The sequence below is a fragment of the Octopus sinensis genome, linkage group LG8, assembly GCF_006345805.1.
Source record: "Octopus sinensis linkage group LG8, ASM634580v1, whole genome shotgun sequence".
Classification (NCBI taxonomy): Eukaryota; Metazoa; Mollusca; class Cephalopoda; order Octopoda; family Octopodidae; genus Octopus; species Octopus sinensis.
Window position 1 is genome coordinate 5624561 of NC_043004.1, and position 18360 is coordinate 5642920.

Genomic DNA, 18360 nt, shown 5'->3' on the forward strand with positions numbered 1-18360 from the left:
TATTTTATTTTTCTATGTCTCTCTCTCTTTTCTTTCTTTTTTTTTTCACGCCATTTTGCGACGCTTTCCAAATTATTACATCGAAGTTGACCAAACTGTCTTTTTTTTTAATGATTTAACCTTCTTTATTTTATATGTCAATGTCTTGCTATGCTCACTCCGTAAGCATTTCACTCCACAAGATTGTCTTCAATTGATGTAACCTCAAGTGAAACTCGATTGTCAAATGAAAATACCTCATAGCTCACTTTCCAATATTTTCAATAATTCCACAGTCATTCTTTTTTGTGTGTTTATATTTATATATTTTGGAGCAGTGGACCTCGAAGTCCATACAACTTTAAACAACAGCATGTAAATATACTGGGTAAAAAAAAAAAACCCCAATTTCAATCGAAAAAGTCAAATGCTGCCCTTCCGTTCTTTTATTTTTCAAATTAAAGTTTGTAATGTTTGTAATTTTCTAATATTTTCTCATTTACCATTTTTCAATCAAAACCAATTTAAGCAGTTCCTTCCTCTTTTAATGAAAGAAACTATAAAATTAGATATGTAATCACACACACGGACACAGATGCACACACACACACACACACACATGCAGTAATGATGTTTGGTGGGTCCGGTTTTCAAGATTCCTGTTTATGTACATTAAAAAAAAAATGTCTTTATTTTATGAGTGTTTGTTGTGTTTAAGAATGTGCATGTTTACACATGAGTAATATATCTGTTTATTTTGTAAATATATTATTTTCATAGACGTCTGTTTTTTGGTTTTGTTTATGCATTGAATAGGTCGGCATTGCTACAGACACGCACACACACATACATACACGCATGCATGCATACATACACACACACACACACATACATACATACATACATACATACATACATACACACACACACACACATACATACATACATGTGTATGTATGTGTTCATGATTGCTGAATTGTAATAGTATATACTTGTTAATGTGTTAGTGTGTGTTTATTTTCAAGTGTTTTATACATACATACATGCATGCATACACACACAAACACACGCACACACATACATATATATATATATTATATATATATATATATATAGAGAGAGAGAGAGAGAGAGAGAGAGAGAGAGAAAGAAAGAAAGAGATGATGATGATGATGATGCTGTCTGTATGCAATATTTATATTATTGTTTATGTTTCCACGACTGGGTTCTCTTAATGTATCAATATGTCTAAGCTTAATGTGTCTGTGTGTGATTCTGTTTATTTGTCATTAAAATGCTTGCCGGAACCATTGGCAAACCAAGTAATGGTTTGTTATTGTTGTTGCTGTTCTGATAGCAGGTGATGTGTTGAACCGACCCTCCTTAATTTCCTTGCAAACTCGTTGCTTCAACTGTATTTGTTAAATATGGCATTTCACTGTTGAAGAGCCTGTTTTACTTACATCAATTATAATTAAATAATGATCTTTTGGCTTCATTTTAGCTGTTTAATGATTATTTTTTTATAATTATTTCTCTAGTTTACCAATTGGGTATGTGTGTGTGTGTGTGTGTGTTTATGTCAAGTTATAATAAAACTTTTCCATTAAACTAAAGGATTATACAATACTTTTTTTGTAGAGGACATATATATTATACTTTAACAAGAATAGTGTTGATAGTGACTCCGAAGATTCCGGTCTACTCGCCTGTCCAATGATGACTTCGGAGTCACTGTCACCACTTATAAAAGTGTGTGCGTGTGTTTCCTTTGAAACTATGCCCCCCCCCCAATTTGTCTTTAAATTGTTAATTATGCTTTCAGCATTTTCAAATTCATCTACATTTTAAAAAAAGAATTAAGGTAAAATTTAAGAATTTTTTAACGTGAATTATCGTCTTGGCAAGACATTGTATATATTTCTGGATGGATGGATAGTCACAGTGAAACTACCAACTATTTTGACTGAACCATCTGAGAAACAAGTTTGCTTCAGTGTTTGGCCATTAATACTAATTGCTCTGACCTTTCTGTTTGTTGGTTTCACACTCATGTTTTAGTTCATGATCGCGAGTTCCTATTTACTGTGTACGTTTTTGTTGTCTCTGGACAGGATATATTATTTAACTATCTACATCGACTAGTATCGCGCGCGCGCGTACGCACATTGCAGGCTTTCCTGGGAAAGTTATCTGAAACATGTAGAGGCTTGTCAAAGGAAATATTTATTTATTCCCCATTTGCTTCATGCAGATGTTTGTTTGTTTATTTACGACCACATTAATTGACAGAGTTGATCCGCTCAGTTGATCAATGTGGTTCGTTACTGATGAACATTAAAGTAACACTGCCACCCCACCTCCACCGAAACTTGGGACTACAATATTTCACGACACATAAATATAACACCTGTTTTCCTTGTATAAACACATACGTATGTATATATTAGAAGCTCGGAGGAAGCACAAGCAGTCAGCTCTTAGTGCACTGCATTTCATAGCAGAAACAGCGGTAAGCTAATGAAGTTCAAAGCATAGTTTCCTGTTCCGTCGTCATTTATTTAATTGTGTGTGTGCGCACATAAACTATATCAATTGACAAAGCATCGATACATATTAATATGGCAGATACATAAACTAAAGGAATATTCTCTCATTAGTATTAATTATCCCGTCTGTCACCGAATACGGGTTTTTCTATTACACTGTTCTCTAATTTGTTGGCTATAGCACATCTGTTGTCTCCTGACATGTGCAATTTGGTCGAGTTAGTGTGAAACAGTTTCCATTTGTTGAAATCTGAAGAAGACATCACAGTTGAGAGGTGTCAACTGCCTCGAACAGGATATCAGCACCAATCTCTTGTCATTTAATCCAGTTTTCCTGGGATTGTCTGCTTGCTCTGCTGTGAAGGAGAATAAACTGAAACTGTGATTGGGGAATTTTTTTTTTTTTTTAGTAATTTGAATTCTGTTTTTGTTGCTGTTCTTTCATTATTTTTTTCTTCTGTCCCGTGCTAAAATTTGTACATCAGTCCGTCCATAGTCCCAGTATCTCTATAGTTCTCAACCGGGGTCCATGTTATAGTCCTTGGGCGAGTCCACATAAGATTTTGTCGTTAAAATTTATCTGCAATAAATTTGTTATATTTCAACCATTCACAGGATATTTTAACAATATTTTTTGTACAATACCAAATGATAGTTAATTATAAGAATATATGATTTTTTAAAACATCGAACGGTTTGGAGGGTCCATCCGAGTAAAATAGGAATGAAAAGGGGTCCATAGGTAAAAAATTCTTTAAAAATGATTGAGACACACTGCAGTAGTTTAGTTTTTTTTTTTTCCCTATGGGAAAAAAATTATTACGAGCTTCTCCCTCAACCCGTCCCCATTCCTGGAGACCTACTTCAGTGGTTACCCATAATGGGAGAAGGCGATATTCTTCCGATATCGTAAACCTTGCCTTCCATTATAAAACTTTTGATTCAGAGAGAGAGATGGGGATCGATAATGTAGTTTGACCGGTATCTTATTTATCGATTAAAGTTGGGTTCAATGATTTAAACTCAAAAGTACAGTGCAGGAACAAATAAATACCTGAAAGCATTTTGTTCGACGCACTAACATCCAAACAATTCGCCGCCTCCATTCGTTTAATTATTGTCCTTGCTATTTGAAATGTTTATACAGAAAATAGTCTGGCTTCAATATATTTCTTAAATGTTTGAAACCTAAATGTTTATATAAGGAGCGTGGGTTTTAAATTGTTTTCCTGTTTTTATTTTTCCAATAAAGTTAACGAAGAACTTCTGTGGTCACTCACCCTGCCTGAAACAATGGCTATATTTACTCAATTGACAATACTTTTTTTTTTTTTTTTTAAGTTAGGATAAATTGGATCCCGTACTTTCGGGATGGTCATGACTGAAGGTCCTTTGATTACCGATTTTCAGTTAAGATTGAGCTAGTCCTGAACAACTCCCTAAAGTCTTCTAGCCGATAGTCATAATTTTTCAAGGCAAAATATCCAACGTTGAGAAGTATTTTAGCTCTTGTTCAGTTCGATATGAAAGAGTTACACCATTCCTAAATAAAATCAACAAAATGCATTTGAATCAGTTTCTAAACCTTCTTTCAATACTATGTATCTCTCATCTAGTTAACATTTTTTTCCCCAATTTCTATGTTCCTTCCCACAAGCATGATGTTCACACACAAAAAAGCGAAAAAATAATTTGTTTAAATATATACTTATATTCATTTAGCACTCACACCCGTACACGCACGCTCTCTCTCTCTCTCTCTCTCTCTCTCTCTCCCACTCACATTTGTTCCTTTTGTTGATATAACTCTAGTCAGATGTATATAGAAAACATAAGTACACATGAAGTATCATTAAATTAATGTGTGGGGGTGTGTTAGTGTATGTGAGGTAATTTTTTTTGTTTTTTATAAGCCAGCAATAAATGTGGCACACACAAAGCAAATATAAACAAACAGATGCATCTGGTGGAAAACAAAGCAACACATCTCCCCGGTTGTCAGTGTAGTGTGCAGATCTTCATTTCCTCATCTATTTTAAGCCCTATATCTATTTGTAGATCCTGTTCGTCTTCCCTGTAATGCTCATACTACAAGCAGCATCATTCAAAGCAGATAACAGCAGAAGATATCAATATGGTTGCATCTGTTTAACAACATTCTGTATCACTGAAAGACTTATCCAGGAAATTAAAAATTATTTTTCTAGTAAAGCCAGAAAATAACGATTATCTTTTACACTGAATTATAAAGCAAATTTAATTATTAAAAAAAAAAAATTATAATTAACTTACTATTGATTGCTAAGATAAGCCACTAGGTCATAAACTTTGAAAGATCAGTGCATTTGATTAACTTAACCCGAATACTTAAGAGGAATGAAAAGCAAATATAACTCTAGCTGGATTTGAATTTAGAATGTAGAGACATGCAAGAACTGTATTCAATGGCATAAAAGATGCATGGGTATATTAGATGCACCCCAATTTCAGCATATTCAGGAAAAACAGAAGAAAAAAAAGCTTTTAGTGTAATAACCCTTTAGCATTCAGATTGCTCTGTTAAATGTAATGCATATGTATTCGCACTGCTTTGAATTAATCATGCATTAGCTTGTAGATTCAAGAATTTGATGATGCGATTGCATATTTTTAGAATGTCATTGTGGGGTAGTGTGAGAGGCTGCATCTGGCTATTTTGAACATGAAACAGAATATTTGGGCTGGATATGGCCAGTTTAAATGCTAAAGGGTTAAAGCATGTAATATTTAGATGGAGGCCCAGCTTTTCATATAGGACCAAGGGTGAACGTTTGAGACATTTTTTTTTTGGGGGGGGGGGGGAATAAGTGCATCTTATTTGCCATCAAATGCGGTATATACTGTAAATGATCCAGACTGTTTGTGCCAATGTCATACTGTTTTAAAGACTGATAATATTGCATAAACCAATGTATTGCCATTGCTTTGAAAGAAAGAAGGCAAATGTCGTCTGCCTAAAGCACTATTATGAAGTGTGTCTACTGCTTTTAAAATCAAGTGGACTCCATTCTCCTTCAAGTAGATATTAAAATACCTTCTATGATACTTTGGTTTCTTGAAATAGTTTGTTCTCAACACTGTAAACAAAGTTGAATAAATTGTAACTTAACAATAATAAGAGTGGAAGTTTTAATTGTATAAATAGATGTAAACCAACAGTTTCGCTCGTCTATTTTCTGTCTTTAAGGTATTTTTTCCTCCCTTTCATGTTCTGCTACATTTTTTAGACTTTATCACACAACTTCTATTTTGTACAAAAGCCATTCGTACTCATCAATATTACTAAATGCAAAACCTTTTACTATAATGGTAACAAATTTTGTTGTATGACATGGAGAGAATAATTTAGATGTATACATTATTTACATTCAACGGATATTTGTCCTCATCTTGTTTGTTGTTAACACAACGTTTCGGCTGATACACCCCCCAGCCTTCTTTAGGTGTCTTGGGGAAATTTCGAACCTGGGTTCTCATTCCTAAGGTATTTTTCAATATTACTATTATTGTTATTGTTCAGGTCACTGCTTGGAATTGAACTCGGAATCTTGGGGTTGGTAGCCCATGCTCTTAACCACTACACCATATTCTCGTGGGCATATGGTGTAGTGGTTGCAAATATCCGTCGAATGTAAATAATGTACATAATTCCTCATCTCTTAAATAAGGAACTTAATTTAGATGTAGTTTTTCTATTTTGGTCTTGAATGTGATATTAAGTGTAGAAACTACATTTATTGTAGTTTCATTATTACTATTTGTAATATTTGTTAGCACTTGCAAAATATTGTGTTCTTTAATATTGAATGGAGAAATATATCACCATCACCATATGTTTGTTTTTCCATGCTGGCCTGTGTCGGATGGTCTAACAGGATCTGATCAGCTGCAAGACTGCATCAAGTTCTAATGTGAGCTTTGGCATGGTTTCTGTGACTGGCCGCCCTTCCTTAATAGAGCCATCTACTTACTTATGTCAACTACTATTTTAATTCTAACTTTACCCAGACTTTCTTTTGATTAAGGATTTTTCTTTCCAGCTGTAAATGTTTCATACATATAGTCATATAAGCTTTCTTCATAATTATGTTGTTTTATGTTCAACTCCACTGTATGGTACCTTGGACAAATAGCTCATATCATTGTCTCAGGTCAAGCAAAACTTTGTGAATAAAATTTAGTCAATGGAAATGTGTGAAAGTTCATTGGAAAGATTGTTCTCATTTTAAAGCCCTATATTTATTTGTAGATCCATTCATCTTCTTCTTATGCTCATATCCCAACATGCATCATTCAAGGCAGACAACAGTGGGAACTATCCATATGGTTGCAGCTGTTTAACATATATATCATTGAAAAACATATCCAGGAAGCTAAAATAATTATTTGTCTACCACCCGCATATTGTAAAAACTATCTGCTACCCAAATATTCTTAAACTGTCACCTGGGCCATGGTTGATTTCAACAAAGTTCACTCTGTTGCAGTCATTCGGACCAAGTCTCTGAGCTGTGAATAACTTTTTCTCATAAAAAAGGGTCATAGCTGTGGTTTCTTCTCTTTAGACCAGGGGTGGGCAAACTTTTTTGATCGCGGGCCGCACAGTGCGTCTTTGGAACCTTGGCGGGCCTCATTTATAAAAATCAAGTGAAAATATTGTGAATTACCGTACAGTTACGAAGTATCTGCATAGAAGTTGGGATTCATAAAAGCTCTCGGCGGGCCGCATGAAAACCTATGGCGGGCCGTAGTTTGCCCACCCCTGCTTTAGACTAATTCCCTGGGTAATCATATTTTGAATCTTGTAATTTCATCTTCAACAAGACAGATAAAAGCAAGAGAGTTGAAAACAATTTTCAAAATCGTCATCAACTAATCTTGACCTTGAGTAATTCATTCATCTTATTATATTTCACTCTCCACCAGATTATCAATTATCAGAACCTTTCAAAAATCTTTTCCAAACTTCCAATATAATAAATGAAGTGTATTGTTACTTTGTTTTGGTCTTAGAGATTTGCATCCATATTTCATTCATTTAATGGCTGTGTGGCAAAGAAGCTTGCCTCCCAACCATTTGGTCTTGTGTTCAGTCCCACTACATGGCACCTTGGGCAAGTGTCTTCTACTGTAGCCCTGGTCCAACTAAAGCTTTGTGAGCAGATTCGGAAACTGATGTGGACAGAAACTATGTGGAAACCTGTTGTGGTTATTTGTGTGTCCTTGTCTAGACATCATGTGATAGTCATAAATGACTTCATGCAAATGAAGTTGTTTCCAGTCTTTTGTAAAAAAAATATGTCTAGCTATGGGAGAATATTACCTTGCTTAGAAGCAGGTAATGGTTGGTGACAGGAAGAGCATCCAGCCATTGAAAATCTAACTCAACAAATTCTGCCTGTCCCATGTAAATGTGGAAAAATGTACCTTAAATGATGATGTTGATTTGAATGCAAAAATCGAGTTGTTTGAAGTTGTTTTCAATTTCATTTTGCATTAACTTTGTTAACTAAAATTGTTTTCAAATTGTGACTGTCATACCATATTTTCTCGTAATATGTTGTCTGTAACAACAGACAAGGGATATACTAGAACTACTCTAACCCTATCACTGCGAAACCTAATAATGTGGCTGAGAGAAGATATATCAGGGGAGCTTTCTGCATCTTTATATCTCTTGTCTTTTACTCATTTCAGTCATTGGACTGCAGCCATGCTAGGGCACTGCCTTGAGGGATTTGGTCAACTAAATTCACCTCAGTACATATATATATATATCACTGTGACTGACCAGGCTATCACATGTTGCTACACATCGCTGGTCACAATGTGCTTCGCATTGTTTTTGTAGCCTTCAAATGACGCCACCCTGCTGGCTAAACAAGCAGGCCAACAGAAGAAAGAGTGAGAGAAAGTTGTGGCGAAAGAGTACAGCAGGGATCGCCACCACCCCCTGCCAGAGCCTCGTGGAGCTTTAGGTGTTTTTGCTCAATAAACACTCACAACGCCCGATCTGGGAATCGAAACCTCTATCCTACAACCGCGAGTCCGCTGCCCTAACCACTGGGCCATTGCACCTCCACACACACACACACACACTCATATATATATATATTTATTTATATTTTTACAGTCTGCTACTTTTTCTATCGGTCTCTTTTGCTGAAGCACTAAATTACAGGAATGTAAACAAACCAACTTTAGTTGTCAAGCTGTAGTGGGGAACAAATACAAACAGAAGCATGCATACATGCACACACACACACACATGCACACACACATGCACATGTGATGGAATTCCACTCAATTTCTGTCTACCAAATTCACTCACAAGGCATTGGTCAGTTGGTTAGTCCAGAGCTGGAGTAGAAAATATTTGCCCAAGATACTGTGCAAAGGGACTGAATCCGAAACCACATGGCTACAAAGTGAGCTTCTTTAACAATACAGCCATCAATATTGAATACAAATACGAAAATTCATTTCTGATCAATAATTTTCTGACAGTTCAGCAACTTTTGTCTTTATACCATTTTATCTTTATAACTTTTTGTTCACATAGTATGCATGGCTGATCATTCCACAGGGTTTATTTGAGCCATCTCAGCACAAATTCATATACCGTTTAGAATAATTATCTATGAGCAATTACAAACTGCAATTCTACATGGTAGTAAGACATGGGCCCTGAATGCAGAGAACATGCGAAGTCTAGAGAGGAATTAGGCTAGTATGCTTTGCTGGATGTGTAATGTTAAGTGTACATATTCGACAGAGTGCTGGTGTATTGAGAGAGAAGTTGTGCATAAGAGAAATTAGATGCAGTGTGCAAGAGAGAAGATTGTGTTGGTTTGGTCATGTGATGTGGATGGATGCCAACAGCTCCATAAAGAAGTGCTAATATCTCAAAATGGATGGAATACATGGAAGAGAGAGCCCCAGGAAGACATGGGTTGAAGTACTGAAGGATGACCTCTGGATGCTGAACCTCTCAGACATGATGACAAAGGACTAAGATACCTAGTACCATGCTGTACATGTGAAGACCCATCCTTCACAGTAGAAGTGTTAAGGCCACTACCTCTGGCAAAGGGGATTAATCTGCAAGAGTCATGCGCCAGTACCACATAAAAAAGCACTTGTGCCAGTACCAGGTAAAAGAGCTCATGTGGTGCCACATTAAAAAAACCACACAGCACACACTGTAATCTGATTAGCATTAGAAAGGGCATCCAGCCATAAAAACCCAGAACTTGGTGCAGCTCTCCAGCTTGCTAGCTCTGATCAAACCATTCAACCCATGCCAGCATGGAAAGCAGATGTTAAAGGATGATGATGAAGCAGTGCCACCTTTGTTTTTATATCACTAAGATTCAGTGTGCCTTACATTATTGGGCAACAAATTCAAGTGAATTCTCTTTTATCTGATATTTAATATCTTTTACACTCTACTGGCTGACCTATTCTATTACAATTCCTCCCTCACTAAAAATATCATCCCCTGCTTCTACATCAATATGTTTACTTCAAATATGTTTGACATGTTTCTCTAATGTTTGTATAACACTTTTTTTCTTTCTCTCAAACTTGCCTGTTCAGTACATAGATAGATTTACTGGAAATATGGATGGCTTGCAAATCTTTCTAAAAAGGTGCATATGCTATTGCATATATCAAGATTCTGAATGTAATTCTCTCCTTAAAAGAATGTGCTTGTATATCAATACATGAACAAGCAATCCAGATGTCTTGTAGATCTCTCACTATTCAACCCTTTCTTTTTATTTTATTTTTAATCTTATTTTTCTGTAATCATATCAGGTTTTTTTCTACTACAGACTACTCTCTACTGATGCATATTTTTTATATACCATTGCACCTTACCATACACACACATACTTGCATTTATTCATCATCAGTACTAAGTCACATGTTTAAGTTACTTCAACTACAACAACTGTCCATTTCCTTGATTAGAATATAGATAACTTTTATTTTCAAGATTCTAAAACAAAATGTTTTTTCACTGTTATTGTTAGTATAAATCACAGAAATTTTTTGAGCTTTTTTTTTGTATTGATTTATACAAAGATCTGGTGAAACAAAATTAGGGTTGAAGTGCAAATAGTTTTTCTTTTCATGTAAAAACATTATTTGTTTCTAATTTCTGTTGTGAAGGTAGATATGTAGCCTAATGATAAGGGTGCTGCACTCATGATTAAGGCGGCGAGCTGGCAGAAACATTAGCACACCGGGCGAAATGCATAGCCGTATTTCGTCTGCCGTTACGTTCTGGGTTCAAATTCCGCCGAGGTCAACTTTGCCTTTCATCCTTTCGGGGTCGATAAATTAAATACCAGTTACGCACTGGGGTTGCTGTAATCGACTTAGTCCGTTAGTCTGTCCTTGTTTGTCCCCTCTATGTTTAGCCTCTTGTGGGTAATAAAGAAGCAGATTGCAAGATCATGGTTTTGATTCTTGGACCAGGAACTTCAATGTGTTCTTGAGCAAAACACCTTTTTTCACATTGTTCCACCTGTAAATGAGTAAACTGTATAATGGTCTGGCATCCTGTTCAGAGGGAATGTTATGATATTAGTCACTTATATGTTATAGAAACTTGCCCTATGAGTCCTAAGACTCAAGACAGTACACACCGATCTCTTTTCATATCTAAATTTTTCATAATGAAAATTGATTTCATAATTTCAGTGTAGCATTAAGAGTCACCTTTTCTTCCTCAGTTATTTTCAAACATTGAAATAATTTTTTTCCCTCACACTCAAAAACTAGAACAACATAATTTACAAATTTCTTTGATAGGAATAAAAAAAATCAAAGTATATTTTGAAGTTTATAGAGAAAATCAGTTGACTTATAATAGGTAAGTAGTCAATATTTAGGTCATTAGGCAGTGGGTAGATTAAAATACGTAGAGAATCAAAATATTAAGTATGAAAAGGATATGTGACAATACACACCCCTGCCAAGGCCCAACATCCATGTTGAAAGGTTCTAATTAAGCACCATGTACTCAAACATAAATATCTTGGCCTTTGTATAGGGACTTCACAGTAACCAGAAGCTGCACATTAATTTCAAACTTCTGCAAAACAGACATGTAATTAGAATATTGCAAGAAAGAATTACAAGACAGATTCTTCAAGCCAAGCCAATCAGCAGGAGACTTAGAGGTAGACTATGAACAAGGTGTTTGGACAATATCCATAGTCTTGGTTGGTCATACTTGGGAATCCAGTAGGAAAGTGTAATAATGGTTACTCATGATAGGATCTTATAGAAGAAATGCTCCGGTGGGGAAATGGGTTGAGAAAATGGATGGATGGAATCAAGACATGTTCTTTCCCTCTTAATCATGGTGTTCCCCCCAGGGAAGTGACAGAACTCTTTAGCTTCTCAATCAGGATCACTATATGCAATTCATGGGAAGCTCTTCATCAGACATCATCATAGCAGGAGCTGTCAGTAGAAACAGGTTAGACTGGAGCTTATAATACGGTAGTTCCAGTTTGACAACTATAACAAAAAAAAATCAATAAATGAATATACAGAACATTTTCCTTTCTGTATGTCAGATTGTGACAAAGGAGATATTTCTAAATTTCCCCATGTTTGTAGTTAATTAATTTCTATATCAAGGTAGCTGAAATTATTATTATTACTTTGTAATAATGCAGTTCTATCTTTTCCTTGTTTTAGTCATTGGACTGCAGCCATGCTGGAGCAATGCCTTAAAAAGATTTAGTTGAACAAGCCATCCCACTTCTCCACTCTTTAAATTTCAAGTCTGGCACTTATTCTATTGGTCTCTTAACAAACTGCTAAGTTACAGGGATGTAAGCACACCAACACTGGTTGTCAAGCAGAGGTGAAGGGTTACAAATAAAGACACAAAGAAATGTATGCATGCACATGCGTGTGTGCACACACACGCATACACAAACACACACACATGCACGCACGTACACACATACACACACACACATGCAACGGACTTCTACACAGTTTCCATGTGCCAAATTCATTCACAAGTCAATGGTTGGCCTGGAGCTCTAGTAGAAGATGCTGCACAGTAGAACTGAACCTGGCACCACATGGCTGCAAAACAAACTCCTCAACCACACCACTATGCCTATGCTTCCTCCTTCATAATATATTTCATCTTTGTCATGTCACACCATTCATTTGCAGACACTTGTACATGGTTACATTTAATGCTGGGTGTCTCATGTACTGCAGGGTTCTTAAGAGATTGACCCAGGTCTAACTGCTCAATTTCATTGACTGAAATTGTCCTGCTCCAGTGCTACAACCCAAAGGTTATAGGATGTGAATAAAGTTAACAACATTGTTTGCAAAATACGTTAACAGTAATTTATTGTGTCTCATGTAGAAGGCATCTCTGAATTATTTATGTAATCTTCCATTACTACTGCAACAAGTATAATGAAGGTTGTACTTTGCTGATGAGTTCAAAATAATGTTGAAACATGTCTGAAAAACAAAAGAAAAAATGTTAGACAATGACTAATATTGTTTTCGTGTCACTGCATAATCAATTATTTTTAGTTATTTTTTTGTTAGCTTAAGAATCCAGTATTATCAACTAACAAATTTTTCACCAATAAGATAAGTATCATCATGCTACTCTTCTCAAAGAACCTAATTTCAGTTAAGTAGATGCTAAACTGAGAAGAGTTTGGCACTCTGACGTATAGTGATGGGATATAAAGTCATTGTTATGATTCTCATAAAGCCTTACACTCTCAGACTTCAAGTAGGAACTGAAGCTTCTCTTCATCCAATTATAAATATTAAACAGATTTTTACATCAGTTCAAATATGTTAAAGGACATATTTGATTTGTGATTTTTGCTGCAGTTTGCCATGGAGAGAAAATATTGCTTTTGCCATTTCAAACTATGGACTAGTATAATGGTTCCCAAAGTGGGTAGAACTGCACCCTTGGGGGTGGTAGAAAGATCCAGGGCGGGGCATGTTGAAGAAAAGTGGGGCAATAATGTGGTGGCCAAAAGGTGACAATGGATTTTTTTAAAAAGCCAAAATAATGGGTTAATTAGGTTATGTTTTATTTGTGAAATACAGTTGTTTTGAATTTGCTGTGGTTGTAAGTGCAGTGGTGGGGTGCTAGGAATGTGACTTGGGTGTCAAGGGGAAGCAGTCTGGAAAAGTTTGGGAATCACTGCGCTAGTATATGCATTCTGAGCTCTTTATGCTCTCATTAATATTAGATACCAAGTGGGATAACTCTGAAATACTGAAAGCCTTTTCTTCCTTATAAGAAATTAGTAGAAATTATGTACTAACTGTGTGCTGATCACAGGCCAGATCACAATTGATGGTTGGCATGTGGAACAGTGTTCTGAAATAAAACTTTTAAAACAGTTCAAATATGTTTGGGACATATGAGAGGTACTGAAAAGTTCTTGGCTTTGGGTAAAAGAAAATACAAGAGGATCAATTAATTATGATTATTTCCAACATATTCCTCTCTCAGTTTCACACACTTATTGCAGTGGTCCTTCAGTTCTTTTTTAAGCCCTGTAAAAGAATTCAGAAGGTTGGACCTCCAAGCAGGCCTTTCATGATATCTTTAAAGCCTGGAACTTTTCAGCACTCCCTCGTATTTGGTTTATAAACAGGCCATTTTCACTGCAGTTTGCTATAGAGAAAAATTCTCTCTTTAAGCATCAGACTCATTTCAGAGTGCCTCTTATAGACTAATATATTCATTTCAAGTTCTTTATTATGCTTTCACCAGTTTTAGATACTAAGTGGTCTTTACTGTTAAATTAATTTGTTAATTACTGTTTTGTTATATCAAGAATGGTTCACCTTTATGGCAAATAGGAACTAAACAGTACTCTGACATCATATTTAAACTGGTAAACAGAGTAGTAATCTTGCTACACACTATAAATATTTAAATATTGATTTCTTTTAACTTTAGGTCACTAAGCTTAATTTGTTTCTCACCCAAATCATTAGTTGAGGAAATAGGCTTGTCTTTAGCATATTAAGTTTCATTACAAAATTTATATAATTTTGCTCTGGATACTTACTACATATTCTTTCCAGTTAAAGATAAAAATATTTTCAGTCAACAAATAGCTTACAATACCATTAAAAAAAATTCTTTTTGACGTTTATATAATTATTTTGTAAAGTAAACTGTTTAAATAAACGATTAGCTGAAAGAATGTTCTTTGTCTGTTTAGCTATATGCTCCTCCTTTGGGATTTGAACTCTGTTAGCCTAGAATAAGCATTGTGATTCATTGGTAGCGTATTATGTTTTAACATTTCAGAATTCCAAAGTTAAAGTCATGTTAAGGTTGATTTTCTTTTTATTTACTTACTTTTTTTTAATGTTCCATTCTGTTTTCCTGTAGTTGATAAAAGTACTGGAAATTATGTATGTCTGGGATAAGATGTTAAATTCATGAAACACAGCAGTAAGTGAAAACAGCATCCCATCTGAGTTTGGGATTATCAAGTTGAAGAATATTTATCTGTATAGGCTTGGCTTGGGTTGGCTGTGTGGTTAAGCAGCTTGCTTTGCAACTATATATTTTCAGGTTCAATTCCACTGCATGGTATCTTGGGCAAATGTCTTCTCCTTATAGGCCCAAGTCGACCGATACCATGTGAGTGAATTTGGTAAAAGCCCCATGTACATGACTATGTGTCTGTGTCTTCATGCCTATGTTTGTCCCCACCACTTGATAACAAGTGTTGGTTTGTTGACATCCTTGTAACTTAGCCATTCTGAAAAGGACACCAGTAGAATAAGTACTAGACTTAAAAAGTAAGTACTGGGGTTGATCTGTTCAACTAAAACCTTTCAAGACAGCACCCCAGCATGGTTGCAGTCCAATGACTGAAACAAGTGTAAGATGAAAGATAGCAATTAATATCATTTTTAAAAAATCCGGTCAATAGTTTCAATTAGCTATACTTGTCCAATGTAGGTGTAGTGCAGCTGAATGGTTAAGAATGTCACTTCATAACCACAAGGTCCTGGGTTCAATCCTATTGCATGGCATCTTGGGCAGATGTCATTTTCTATAGTCTCTTTCTCTCATATTCACCTTGTATCTTGAGGATATATCTTCACTATACCTTTCCCCTCCACTCTCTCTATCTGCCTGTCTCTCCCCCTCCCCCCAGCTGGTAAAAACTGTGTATTCACCACTTCAGCAAGACACGTCTTCTTGTCCTTCTATCATAGTTTGACATCCATCAGTCATGTGATTTCATCTTGCAAGTACATGGTGACCACACTGGTGCTGATGGTGCCATGTAAAAAACACTCAGTACACACTGTAAAGTGGTGGGCATTAGGAAAAGCATCCAGTGGTTGAAACTATGCCAAAGCAGATGTTAGAGCTTGGCAGTCTTCTGGCTCAATGGATCCTATCAAACCATCCAACTTATGGACAAACAAATATCAAATGATGACGATAGTGATGATGGTGAGTGAAATTGGATAAATGGAGACAATATGGAATCCTGTTGGATGGATTACACCTGTGATTCAAAAAGTACAACACCATTTATTTTTCTCTCTCTCTCTCTCCTCTCCTTCCCTATCCTATTGGTAGTCAAGTAACTCCTCCATAGTAAGACAACTCTCTCTGTCCCTCTATTATACACTAACCTCTAACCTGGTTCACAACCATTTCTCTCGGTGCCACTCTCTCTCTCACCTGAGATGGCTTTGACTTGCAAGCTACTTGGTGACCCTGCTGGTGCTACATAAAAGAACACTCAGTACACAGCAGTAAAGGGAAGGGCATCCAGCCGTAGAAACCAAGCCAAAACAGACAAATGCCAGCTTCTATTGAACCATCTAACCCATACCAGCATGGAAAATGGACGTTTAATGATGATGATGATGACACACACACTGCATTACATTGATTCTGCCTGAGAATTACATTAAAAGCACAAATGTCTGTGAAATACTCAACCAGTTATACACTGGAACATATTCAGGAGCAGATAATTCAATTGATGAAATAAGAGAATCCTCAATGCTGAATGACCGAGATCTGCCACTTGACCAGTTAGCAATATTAGCAAATCACTCTATCTTTACTTGGTATTCCTTTACCTTTACTCTTCATTCATTTTTAACTCTGAAACATCATTCATATATGTGATTTATCTTTTATCTACTTCCTGTTACTTGTCTCAGTCATTGGACTGCAAGCCATGCTGGGACACCAACTTCAAGGGTTTATTCGAACAAATCAACCCTGGTATTTATTTTTCAGTCTAGTACTTACTCTGTTGGTCTCTTTCGTGGAACTGCTAAATTACGAGGATGTAAACAAACCAGCATCGGTTGTCAAGTGGTGGCAGGGGACAAATACAATCACAGAGACACATATAGGCACACACACACACACACACACACACATGTACGCACGCACACACACATACACGCGCAATGGGATTATACACAGTTTCCATATACCAAATTTACTCACGAGGCATTGGTTGTCCCAGGGCTATAGTAGAAGATGCTCTGTAGTGGGTCTGAACATGAAACACATAGTTTTCAAAGCAAGCTTCTTAACCACATAGCCATGCTTGTGCACATCACAGCTTTATCATATCAGCTAAATTACTGTTATTAATTATATATATATATATATATATATATATATATATATATATAATTTCTCAGTTATAAATAATATATTTAGATAAATTATGTGTCTAGACAAATAACCATTGTGTATCCTTTCAAAATATTACTGGTGTTTGTTTCTTGTTGGTATGTGGATTCTTTAAATTACTCTCAATTTTGAATAGTGGGAGTTTGTTCAGTTGGTGATATTGTAGTAATTATCTTGAGGCTGAAATATCCGTCTGTCCATCCATCCCTCTGTCTGTCTGTCCATCCCTCTGTCTGTCTGTCCATCCATCCAATCATCCTTCTGTCTGTCTATCTATCTATCTATCTGTCTGTCTGTCTGTCTGTCTGTCTAAACAATCAATCAATTGGTCATTCATGATCAAAGGCTCTTGGTATTTGTGTATTTTGTTTTAATATTAAAAGTGCCTACTGGCTGAAATAATTATTGATTGGTTCATTAAAACAAAATACAGTTAAGTAATCAAAGTTAGTGTCTATATCTTCCATCTTTTACTTGTTTCAGTTGTTAGACTGTGACCATGCTGGGGCACCACCTTGGATAATTTTAGTCAAATGAATCGACCTCAGTACTTATTTTTTGAAGCATGGTACTTATTCTACTGATCTCTTTTGCGAACTGCTAAGTTATAGGATGTAAACACACCAACACCAGTTGTCAAGCATTGGTTGGGGACAAACACAGGCAAAGACACACATTCACACACATATATGTGATGGTCTTCTTTCAGTTTCTGTCTACTCCTGTAGGTGCAGGAGTGGCTGTGTGGTAAGTAGCTTGCTTACCAACCACATGGTTCAGGGTTCAGTCCCACTGCGTGGTACCTTGGGCAAGTGTCTTTTACTATAGCCTCGGGCTGACCAAAGCCTTGTGAGTGGATTTGGTAGACAGAAACTGAAAGAAGACCCTCGTATATATGTATGTATGTGTGTGTATATGTTTGTGTGTCTGTGTTTGTCCCCCCAACATCGCTTGACAACCGATGCTGGTGTGTTTACGTCCTCGTAACTTAGCAGTTCGGCAAAAGAGACTGATAGAATAAGTACTAGGCTTAAAAAGAATAAGTCCTGGGGTTGCTCAACTAAA

The 18360-nt window shown here is 36.1% G+C and overlaps 1 protein-coding gene across 1 annotated transcript in view; it reads left to right on the top strand.

Annotated features, from left to right (window-relative positions):
* LOC115215040 (ras guanine nucleotide exchange factor Y) overlaps positions 1 to 18360 on the top strand; it is a 182061-nt gene that overhangs the window by 563 nt on the left and 163138 nt on the right. The window lies entirely within an intron of this gene.